General features: G+C 39.6%; 1 pseudogene; it reads right to left on the reverse strand.

Moving 5' to 3' along the window:
* Nucleotides 1–400: 400 nt before the first annotated feature.
* On the reverse strand, nucleotides 401–12,738 carry LOC131255585 (protein trichome birefringence-like 19; annotated as a pseudogene).
* Nucleotides 12,739–13,138: the final 400 nt, after the last annotated feature.

The following is a 13,138-nucleotide window of genomic DNA, read 5'->3' on the forward strand; positions in this document are numbered from 1 at the left end:
TCTCATGAAAACTTTGTGAGAACTTTTAACACATGATGTGACACAAAATTTGTATGGTCCATTAGATGAGTCACCTCATGGAACCCCCTGAACTGACTTTTTGGGCATGATCCAAAAATCTATCGAGCCATAGCAAAGCAAAAGCCAAATCATTGGCCCGGGTTTTCCACTATGGTTCACCAGATCTTTCAATTAGGACAAAAAATTAGCCCTAGTATTTCAGGAGGTGACTCATCTAATAGGCCATCCAGATTTTGTATCAATATCACGCATGAAAAGTTCTCACAAAATTTTCATGAGAATCGGTTACCTAAAGAGCATGTGTGTGTACTAACAAGTTCAAGATTTGTGCCCCATTTACTAATTGAAAATGAGTAATTTAAGCAATTAAGGTAACCCAAACACATTAATTACATAATTCATTAATTCAATAATTAAAACTTTTCCAAATTCATGAATTCAATGTCTAAATCAGTAGTTTGCTTTGGCATGCAAGAAGTCACAATTCTTCATGCTTTATAGGTTAATTACATATGATCTGCTTGAAAGTCTGGGTGCCTAGAAACGATCAAAGGTTACACAAAAGTCCATCATCTCCTGTAAGATCCTTTCTTGGATTAACTCTCTTACTGCTTTCTTGAAAGTGCTGAATGAAACTTCCTTTCTTGAAAGTCATGCTTTGTATTTTAAAAATATTCTATTAATGTACAGATGAGAGCTGATTGGGCCCACCATGAACTGTGTGGGCCACAGCCAATGAATAGACAGAATCAAAACATCTACATGCTATCTGACCCTCATCTTCCTATAACTTTTATAAAGCTTCCCATCAGAGGATTCTCCACCATCCATCTTCAACATCTCAAGCAAGAAATCATTCCACGTGTCAATGGGACCCGGCAAGCACCAATGCACACAATCATTATACAATGTCACATTCTCCTCTGGCCAGTGTCCATATCTGCTAGGGTGCCCATCTGGTCTCAACAACGTTGCCTGTGTAGTATCAAGCAACCGAAAGTTCATTCCTCTCTTCCTCCCTTCTTTTTTCGCAATCCGAAATTCCTCAACTTGGGTCATGTAAAGCTCTAGATTAAATCCCACTAACGTTGTTTCATTGCTCTTGAAAGGTTTTTTCCTTAGACAATTCCCACCTTGATTCCATATTCCATTCTCAAAGTGTGATGGTGCAAATGTTCGCAAAAACGTCGTGCCCTTGAAGTGATCTAGACCATATATCGCACGGAATGCAGTCCGAAAGGCACGTCGGAAACCATAATACATGGTTAGATCGGTGAGATTCTTTTCTTGGCAGTAGTGGCACCCTACAAGGTGGCCCTTCTCGTAGAACATGGCTGGCCGGAAGAACCAATGTCCAGCGGAGATGATCACGTAGTCGAACTCATTGATCTGGGTCGTCCAATCCTCATCAAATTCGTCGAGGTAGAGGTTGAAGAGGCCTGTGAGGGTGGGCCCATTGGAATCTGCTTCTTTTGATCTTACTAGAAATGGTGACCAGTAGCTTGCAATGGTTAAGTTGTAGCTGATGTATAGCCAGCGTTTGAATTTTCATCAGCAGTGTAGGAAACGTCGGTGGGGTATTCTACCTGAAAATTCAATGGACGAGATTAACTGGTAATCAAAGAAACGAAAACTGAAATACATGCATGCTGTGCGTAGATACATGCCTGTTTTCAATATATGAACAGGTGAGATAGTAAATACATGCAGGGAAAATGAGGTTGACATTAAAATAGCTTAGGGCCCACAATGATGTGTGTTGGAGGTCTGAACCATGCATCTAATCAGTCCCCTACAGGTGGTGGCATGTCCAGACAATTAGCTGTATCCAAAACTTAGGTGGGCCACACCATCTAGAACAGATGAGAATCATGCCTAAACATCTAAAATCATTTCGTGGGGCTACCTAAGTTTTAGAATAGAATGAAATTTGGCGTGAACCCTAATCCAGATGGGAGAGCTAGACATTTGTTTAAACCATACATCTTGGTGCACCACAAAAACAATTAATTAAGAAGGTTCTGATGGGTGGCAACAAAATACAAACGGTTCCCTATCATTGGCCCACCTTAGTCATGGATCTGGCTGGATTTTGGGTTCTGGGCACCGGAAAATCTGACGGACAGGATGGATTTTCTACACGTCATGGTGGGCCATGACAGGGTCTACCTCAATGGAAAAAGATCCAACGAAGTTGACATTACTACAGCTTATCAGTGCATTTTGATTATGGGATATCTACATATCTACAAATCAACCTTATTCCGGACTCAGGTGGGCCACGATATCCAGGACATTGCATAATCATGCCTAAAACATCTAAAATCACTTCATGGTCGGCCTAAGTTCTGGAATGATCAGAAATTTGGTGGGCCCCGTCCAAATAGGATATGGACAATGTATGGGTCTGATATACGAACTACATCATTGTGGGTCCCACAATAATTGAGAAGGTTCAAATGTGTGGACGTCCGCTCTCAGCTATTTCAGCTTGTGAGGGGACCGGAGGGGTCCACTTTGCGATAAGCTATACCAGAAGGTGGACTTTACACGCATCTCTCTCTCTCTCTCTCTTGCCGCTGACACGTCGTTACTCAGTGAAAATGAGTTGTGGACCCCACCATGATATATTCATTACATCCATTCCTACCATTATATGCTACATGGGCCCGAAATCCATGATTCAGGTGTGCTACAGATCAGGAACAGTTGATAGGGGATGTCCACCGTTAACTTGCATTGGGCCCACCCAAGTTTTAAAATAGTCTGATTTTCTGGGTTTACCATCATCCATGGAAGTTGTTTCATATCAATGGATTGGATGTCATATACACAACACGTTGGGCCCTGTAACAGAATCAAGAGTATGTCCCCTCTCAATTCTTTTATCTTGTGTGGCCCACCTAAGTCCTTGATTGGTCTGATTTTTGAGACCATGACCAAACAAGGGATGGCATGAAAGATGGTCCGAGTGGATGTGATAAAAAAAATCACAGTGTGTCCCATAGAAACAATCTAAACTATAATACAGTGCCTGTTCATTTTCACATGCATACACACATCCATGCATGCATGTATATGCATATAGATACTGGGAAGTGCACACCTATCTGCATATATACACGATGAACAAATGTTTCTCCATACGTGCATACATATGCCTCATGCATGCACCCATGTACATAGTTATAGCTACATGATAAATACATATATGCATGTGCAATTGTGCATACATGCAAATATAGATATGCATGCATATGCATATTCCTATATTTGTAGATGTGGGGGCAATGGACAGTTCGCCAAATCCAGACCATTGATCTGATGCGTCTCACCATGAAATTTGGATTTGTGGCCACAGATGGTCCACCGTTCACATTCAAACCGAAAAAGTTCTTGATATTTGGTTGTTGGAATGTTATAATCTGTGATACCTCCATCCAATGGTCTGGAATATCATACCATGGGCCACACTTGCCAGAGATGGAAACACATGTTCCTGGGGCCACGTTTAGTATAAATCTGTATTACATCAGGGTGGTTGGCACGTAAGAGTACTGAAAAGGAAAAACGATGGCAGATAAGCACTTGGATTTGGAAAGTTTTAATCATGCCCGTTTACAATATATATCAGGCGACCACATCATCCACAACATGAATTATTTATTTACATAAATAATATTGTTTATGGATGATAGTTGGAATGTCAAATACCTTTTGCCAAATCCTAAGCTGGCAATCTCTAATTTTAATTTCGATTAGATTGGCTTGCTGGAATACATCTGGACCAGTTATGAAAAGATAGGTAGGGACTCTGGCCCTTGAATGATATGAACCGTTGATTTCACTGGGCTCCCCTTGATGGGGATGCCAAAATGAATGGCACATGGACAGATAAAACTAGTGTTGCACACAGCAACAAAGTGGTATTGTGTGCTGCTGGAAAAGCTCAGTTGGCTCCACTATGATGTATGTATTTTATATATCCATGGTGCCCATCTATTTTTATAGATCATTTTAGGGCATAAGCCCAAAAATGAGGTAAAACCAAATCATAGATGGACCACACCACAGGAAAAAGTGGTAATTGAACACCATTAAAAGCTTTCTATTGTCAATGTAATTTTTATTTGCCATCCAACCCGTTGATTAGGTCACATGGACTGGAAAGAAGGGAAAACAAAAATATCATATTGATCCAAAACTTTTGTAGCCAAGAAGTTTCTAATGGTGGGTGTTCCGTCACCACTATTTCCAATGGTGTGGTTCACCTGAGATTTGGATCTGCCTCATTTTTAAGATCTTGCATTAACATGAGCTGGAAAAATGGATGGATGGCATAGATAAAACACATACATCTTGGTGGGGCTCACGTAAATTGAAAGTTACTAGACCCGTATATGTGATCCATAAAAGTAAGATAAATATTTAAATATATTAAGAATTAAAAATATTGTACGTAATTAACTAAATAAATAATAGAATATTTGCAAATATTCACATAAAAATAATATGTTTGCAAATAAATGCATTGTTAATTCGTGATTATTTCTAATATCTACTTTATATTTGTTTTCCTAATTAATAGTGTCAAATTTTTGGCATATTTTGAGAAAAAAAAAAATGATAAAACTATCCTATTCGAAACCTATCCTATCTACAGCTTATTAAGTAAAATTATTGTGGTATGCGCCCAACATAGGAAAATCAAAAGCCCTAGATTCTTCTCATGGGGGAAAATTTATGGTATATTATACGTAGTAATTTTTGTCATTTCTAACAACTAGCAGAAGTTATGAAAATAACCAGAATCCGCGTTTGTAATAATAATTAGTTATGAATGTGGTTATTTGTAAATTACATTTTATATATATATATATATATATATAGGAGAAATGCTCACACACAACTAGTTGGATCGGCCAACTAGTTCGATTAATTAATGCTAATTAATGTTGAGACAGATAGGACTTATGGGTCTTTCAAAATGGTCAATGGCTTGGGTGGGCCCTATTGTAATGTTAATGTAAAATTCATCCGGCCATCATGTGTGTCACCCGATGTTAGACTTATGGATTGAAAATTAACCCCATTAGTGGTTCAGATAAACCGCACAATTGGAAACAGTGTGCTAAAATATCTCACCCTCCAAAATGATTCATTTGATGAGGCCCACTTGAATTACGTGTAGATCTTATTTTTCGGTCCCACACCTAGAATTTTCTATCTCATCTAATTGTTGGAGTGAATTTTACATATTTATGATTGGGGTCCTGTAAAAATCAAAGGTGGACGTCTCTTCCTCAAATGTTCTATTGGTGTGGTTCACTTGAATTACAAGTCTGCCTTATATTTCGGATCTAGAACTATAATGAGATTGCACATGTGATGGTCGGAGTAGATCTTATATATATAACTTGGTTGGCCATATCAAAAATCAAGGTAGGCCCTTTCGGGCGCGGATTAGCTACTGAACAGTTCAGTAGCGATGTTGCTACTTAAGTGATGTGGTCGCGTTTCATTGGCGCAAAACTTAGGGCTCGGTTGAAAGCATTTAATGCACCTCCGTCATAAAAAAGAAACGCCGTTACTGGTGACGTTTGTACTCGACCACAGAAAATCAGTCCTGGCTCATCCTATCTCTCTGTTTTCCTTGTGTTGGACGCATCTCGAGCTTCGGTATTTCTCCAAATAGGAGAATACAATAAAGTGCCTTCCACAAGTTGAGGATAGATGTGGCGGATTAGCTATGACATTCCCAGTGGCCGTAGCTTCAAAATCATACATCCGCTTGAAATTCAAATATCAAAGCAAGCAAATTGGAAGTACTGGAAAATCATGACCCTAATTATCAAAAGAAAATTTCAACTCTTGAAAGATTTGAGAAGAAAAGATAAATTAAAATTTGAGCGCTATGTTGCAGAGGGAAAAATGAAGAACTTCAGTTGAGTTGTACTGAGTCAACTTTGTTGGCCCCATCTTGAGTCTACGTGGTTTATCCACGGCGTCCATCCGTTTTTACAATTCATTGGAGCCATTGAGCCCAAATTTAAAGTATATCCAGATCTCAAGTGGACCATACCACCGAAAACAGTGGGAATAATGATTTCCACCGTTGAAACCTTTTTAAGGTCTACAGTGATGTTTATTTGTCATCCAACCTATTCAAAAGATCACACAGACATGGATTAAAAGAAATCATAAATATCAGCTTGATCCAAAACTTCCATAGCCCTCGAAAAAAATTTCGAGGGTGGACATTCAATTTACACTTTTTCCTATGATGTGGTGCATTTGAGATTTGTATATGATTCGTTTTTAGTGTAATTCTCTTAAAATGTTTGGTAATATGGATGGACGGAGCGGATAAAATACATATATTACCGTGGGGCCAAGGACTTTACTGTAGCGTACGGAGTTACTCAGTACCCAATCTGCTTTCCGTGAATCAAAGTAAAACGAGGATGTTTCCGAGACCGAGTATAAACGTGGCCGGTAAACGGCGTTTCATTTCTTGACGGAGGAGCATTAAGTGCTTTCAACCGAGACCCACTTTTGCGCCTACGAAACGCGACCACATCACTTCAGTAGCACTATGGCTACTGAAGTGTTCAGTGGTGAATCCGCGCCCGGCCTTTTCTCCCTTTGTTAAACTTCTTCATATTCCGATAGAAAAGGTACGTGTTTCAAGAAAAGGGGGAGTGGATTAGGTGCAGGCTGCAGCCTATTCTCAAGTAGTACGAGTGGATTAGGTGCAGCCTATCCTCAAGTAGTACTGTGCATCCCTAACCCTAGGGCCTACTTTGATATACCTATTGTATATCCATGCCCTACATCATATTTTCAGCTCAGGATAGGACATGATTCAAAAAATGAAGTAGATAAAATTCTCAAGTGGACAACACCATAGAAACTGTGGTGATTAGCCATTCAAAACTTTTTGTGGGCCAAAAGTTTTCAATCAAGCTGAAATTTATTTTTTATTTTAAATTTATTTCATCAAGGTCTTTGTGAACTTACCAATAAGTTGGTTGGCAACTAAAAAATTACAGTGAGCCTTAGGAAAATTTTAATGGTAAGAGTTCAATATCCATTATTCCCCATGGTGTGTACCACTTGAGATTTATACCTGCTTCATTTTTAAAAATTAATGTTCTAAAATGAGCTAAAAAAAACCAATGGACAACATGGATATACAATAATACCTACATCACTGTGGGTGGGCTGCATGATTAGGGACAAACTATGTTGCATGAGGAAGGGGCTGCACTTAATTCTTTTTTTTTTATTTTCAAAAAATATAATAAGCACTTTTTTCTTGTCACCGAAGAAACTTAATGGCTGAAGAGGAATGTATAACCTTATTTTTATAGGGTCCATCGTGATATGCATGTGACATCCAGTGTGACCGTCAGACATGTAATCTCATTCTACGTCTTGGTACAAAATATCAAACTGACTATTGGTTCAGGTAGGCTCCACCAATAGGATAGTAGAGGGAGAGATGTCAACCTCTGATTTTTATAATACTCACAGTCATAAGTAAATTAAATCAACTCTAACCATTAAATGCCACACCAAAGGTTAGACGTAGAACTCAAAAATTAGGGCCATACTTGATTTAAGTGTACCTCATCAAAGGAATTATTTTGGAAGGTAAGCTTTTTTCGCACACTATTTCCAATTGTGCGGTCCACTTGAACCATGGATAGAGTTGATTTTTGGTTCCTAGGTCTAACATGGGTTGACATACATGATGGTCAAGGTGGATTTTATATTAACACCACAATAGGGCCCACTCAAGCCTAGGATCATTCTCAAGGGACCTCTTAAATTAAAGCTAAGGTGAAGCAAACACCGTCTCTCAGCATTAAATGCTTAGCTAGTTGGACCAAAACGCAGTGTCCAACTAGTTGTGTGTGAGCATCTCTCTCTCTCTCTCTCTCTCTCTCTCTATATATATATATATATATATATATATATATATATATATATATATATATATATATAGCTGTGCAGCACACAAAGTCGGAAGTTAAGAGAGCCCCGATTCTCTCTCTGACTCTAAAATCTGAACGGTTCACATGAAGCAGAACCTCATGAAACTTCTCGGGCCCAATTTTTACTTTGATCCAAAATTTTAGTGGCCATGAAAAATGAAAACAGTTTCCTCTCTTGATTTGCATTTATCTTTTCTATAGCCCACCAGAATTTTAGATCTGGGTAAAAATTTGTACCTTGGGATTCATGGGATTCCGCATTACATGGACTGATCGGATTAGATGCCCATGATATGTGTGCAAAGGTGTGCACGTGCATAGGTGCACAAGTGAGCATGACTCTCTCTATGTGTACAGAGAGATGCTCATACACAACTAGTTGGACGGTCCAACTACCTGTTTAATTTAAGGGTAAGTTAGTGTTAATAAATGCGGTCTCCGGAAAGTTATTTCAAAGAAGAAAATGACTTACAGGCTTGAATAGGCCCCACCACGGTGTTAATGTGAAATTGACCCTAATCATCATATGATTCACCCCAGGCTGGATCCAAGGTTTGAAAATCAACTCCATCCATGGTTAAGGTGGACCACATGATTTTCGGGGAGAGCTTATCCTCCATATCGTCTCCCTTGGTAAGTTGAATCATGTATATGCATGATTTCTTAGAGATCAAGCCTAACTTTTTGTATTGCATATAATGGTTGTCGTGAATTTCCAAGGCTCAACAGGGTGGGCATTGTAAAACTCAAAGGTGGACGCCTTTCACAATTGTTTCCATTGGTATGGCCCACTTCATTAACAAATTAGCTTGGAATTTTTTATGTGGGCCCAACGTGGGATTATGCATCTAATGATCAAAGTGGATCTCACACACATATCAAAGTGCCCCCCTTAAAAGATGAAAGGTTGAAGTCCATCAGGTGGTTCCTAGAAAAGTGGTACGTAACCGGGAATAGACGGGGAGTCAATCAGGCATTAGACGGGGAGTTGATCAGTCCATCAGTTTTTACAAATCATTTTAATGGAGGGTCCCAAAAATGAAGCAGATCCACATATCAAGTGAGCCCCACCACAGGAAATAGTGAACATTGAATGCCCACAGTTAAAATTTAAAACCTTCCTAAGGCCCATCTAAATGTTTATTTTCCATGCAACATGCTGATAAGGTCACTGAAACTCGATGAAGGGAAAAGACAAATATAAGGATGATCTAAACTTTTGTGACTCAGTAAGTTTTTAACAGTCAATCACCGCTCTTTCCTGTGGTGAGGTCCACTTGAGATTTGAATCTACATATATTTTTTAAGACCATAAGCTAAATTGAGCTGAAAAAAAGTGATTGATGACCTGGATATAAAACAAATATATCAAGGTAGGCCCCACGAACGGGTAGATTTCATCACCGGTGAATAGTGGAATAGCAGGTAACAATGTTAGCATGGCAAATTTTTTGGGGCCCAATATGATGTATGTATTATATCCGCACTACCCATCCAATTTTTCAAATCATTTTAAGGCATAAGACAAAAAATGAGACAGATCCAAAACTAAAGTGAACCACACTACAAAATGCAGTGGAACAATAATGCCCATCATTAAAACCTCCCTGAGCCAGCATGGTGTTTATTTGCCATCCAACTTATTCACGAGGTCCAGCATGATGTTTATTTGCCATCCAACTTATTCATAAGGTCCAGCATGATGTTTATTTTTCATCCAACTTATTCATAAGATGAGGCAGACCTGAATTAGGGAAAAACACAAATATCGGCTTGATCCAGGACTTCCCTCACCGCTAACAAGTTTTCAATGGTGGAGTTTAATCCTCACAGCTTTCTTTGGCGTGGTCCACTTGAGCCTTAGATCTCCTTCATTTTTGGCCTTATGCCTTGAAAATGTTATGAAAAAGTAGATGGATGGTGTGGATATAACACATACATTTAAGGACCATTGAGCTTTGCCACGTCAACACAAATTCGGCTGTGTTCTCCGCCTTGCCATCGAGTCTTTCTCTAAACCAACGCCCACCCTTCATCTTTTGACGTGGCCCACCATGATGTTTACATGAGATCCACTCCTATCATTAGATATGTAATTTCATGTTATACCCAGAGCTAAAAAGTCAGGCTGATTTGTAATTCAAGCGGACCATACCATGGGAAGCAATTTGGAGGATAAGCTTTTCCTTGACACTGTTTTTAACGTGTGGTCCACCTTATTTATGGATGCATCTGATTTTTTCCCCAATACCAACATTGGGCGACTCATCTGATGGTTGGTGTGGATTTCACATTAACTCTACTGTGAGTCCCACCCAAACCATCAAGTCCTTTTCCTCTCTTAAACAACTTTCCCGGCAACAATGTTATAAGCATTACTTAGGTGACTAGTGTGTAAGCATTTTTTCAGATATATATATATATATATATATGCCATGAGGTCGAGCTGTGTGATTAATGGAATGGTGGCAAGAGTCCAAGTTTTTATCAAAAATAAAAGAAAAAAAAGGTCGATCTGTGTGGGCCCACCGTGATGAGTGTTGAACATCAATCCTATCAGTCAGATGCACCATTCCATGGTGGGCCTCGTCCTTAAAAATCAAGTCAATCCATGACTTGTGTGGGCCACACCACATACAAAAGTTAAGAGGGGTCACTCTCCTATTAAAACATTCATAATCAATTGTTGGGCCCACCAAGATGTGGTTCACAAATTCAAACCATCCATTATGTGTGTCCCACTTGGATGAAGGGTCAAACCAAGTTTCAGATGCATCTAAATTTCATGTGGGCCACACCAAGGCTTTTATATGTTTTTAGGCATGTCTATACGCTAATTTTTGGGATATATCCCAAAATTTAAAGGGCACGGTGTTGATGTTTGACACACATCACAGTGGGGCCCACATAGCTCGACCTCATGAAAAGTTCCCATGAGCTTGACCGCATGGAACCATTTCCCATAAATACACACACATACGCACACGTCTATCCCACCAGCTCACACGGAACTCGTGCAAACTTTTTTGAGAACCCGCCATCATACGTGATTTAATCCCAAAATCTGAGCAGTACACGTGAAACAACACCTCTCTCTCTCATATCTATATATATATATATATATATATATATATATAGATAGGGAAAAGGTACTATGCGCTAGAGTAGATGGGAACGTCTCATGAGGTCGAGCTGTGTGGGCCCCACCGTGATGCATTTCGAACATCTACCCCATCAGTCAGATGCACCATTCCATCATGGGACTAGGTCTCAAAAATCAAGTCAATCCGTGACTTGTGTGGGCCACACCACATACAGAAGTTGAGAGGGGCCATGCACCATTAAAACATTCATAATCATTTTTTGGGCCCACCAAGATGTGGTTTTCAAATCCAGCCCATCCATTATGTGTGTCCCACTTGGATGAGGGTTCAGACCAAGTTTCAGAAGCATGAAAATTTCAGGTGGGCCCCACCAAGTGCTTTTATATGTTTTTGGCATGTCTTCACATTTTTTTTAGATTGTATGGCCCACCTGAGTTCCGTATACGGGTGATTTTTGGGATATCCCATAATTTAAAGGGGACCCATCAAATGCACGGTGTTGATGATCGACACACATCACGGTGGGGCCCACACAGATCGACCTCATGGGAGCTTATCGTGAGCTCGAGCGCATAGTACCAAAAAAAAATATAAAAAATGACTCGTCGTTGGGTGTGGATCAGGTCCAGACCTGGTAATGCTCTAGGTCGGGTCCATCATAGGTTGTTCTAATTCAAACCCATTTAAAAAAGGGGTTGGGGTTGAGTTAGCTTGAGGACTCTGACGCACTTCATTCAGCGACTGGAAAAAAAAAACTTTTGGACTCAAACCAACTTAAACTGGTCCGATTCAGTTCGAGCCCTACGTTCAATTTTTGATGTTTTCAACCATTTTCAGCCCTTGATTGGATGGCTATGATAATCCATGACACTTGATTTTTGTGTTATTCCAAATCCACCTTAAGGGACTACAAAATCAACGGTGTTGATCATTATAAACAAGTGTCATGACTATGCATGGAACATGGAAGTGTAATGACGATGGTCTGAAAATATCGCTTGAAAAAAAAAAAGAAAAAAGAAAAAAACAGAGAATTATATATAGTTCTGTTGTTTACCCTTGATAAGAGGCAAATCAGCGACTGCATTTGGTTTCTTCCCACAGAATCACCTACAAAAGCCAATGACTTCCCTCTAAGAAGCTCCAAGAATCTCACTGGGTCAAATACCGGCAACTCGCAGCCGTCCGGCTTCCACTTCCACTTCATGAAATCACTATCTGGCCGTCCATACTTCATGCAATTTTGATGATCATGGATGGCCCAACATGTCGTGTTTGTGTAATAAGGCGCGTCGGGATTCGGGATCCATTCCCCACTGAAAATATCACATTTCTTATCTAACCCCACATTCATTATTTCATCACAGTCTTCAAATGTCAAAGAAGTTGATAGAGATGAAGGAGCAAACCACTTCCATAGAAATGAAGGGCTAAGAAAAGGATAAGAAAGAGGTATGATTGCAAAAATCATTAAGATTAGGGTTAGTAGTAGAACTAGCATAGGGTTGTTTTGGAAGTGGGTGGTTTTCTTTCCAAAAGGAAGCTCCATTGCATGAAGCTTCATGAAAAGAGTGCTAAGAGAGGATGGTGAGAAAATAGTACATGCATGAAGAATGAGGTGATGTTGTGTTATATGTATGTTATAGTCCAAGTATGGTTACCTAATATAAAGTGGTGGTTAGATTTTAATACGTTTTCTTGATTGGAGCAGTTAGGAAAGTGACCCTAGTTTTTTGAAAAGAACAGCTGACCCAACCCTCAGATTCCTAAAGAATGCATGATTAATCTAAGATGAATTAAAGGGAAATGGGTGTCACCAGAACCATTTTAATGGTACACATGGCTAGTATGGGTGCGATCGGAACTGTTGATTTGGGGGCCATGCATGGATGGAATTAATATAGGCCACAAGTCATAGTGCTCGGACAACTTGAATGATTGTCACTTTCTACCAGAGGTTATGTGGTGGTCTCCAACATGAGGGCTGAAGTGCTGGTGCTTCTGGATGGTATG

This window comes from Magnolia sinica, chromosome 9, assembly GCF_029962835.1.
Source record: "Magnolia sinica isolate HGM2019 chromosome 9, MsV1, whole genome shotgun sequence".
Classification (NCBI taxonomy): Eukaryota; Viridiplantae; Streptophyta; class Magnoliopsida; order Magnoliales; family Magnoliaceae; genus Magnolia; species Magnolia sinica.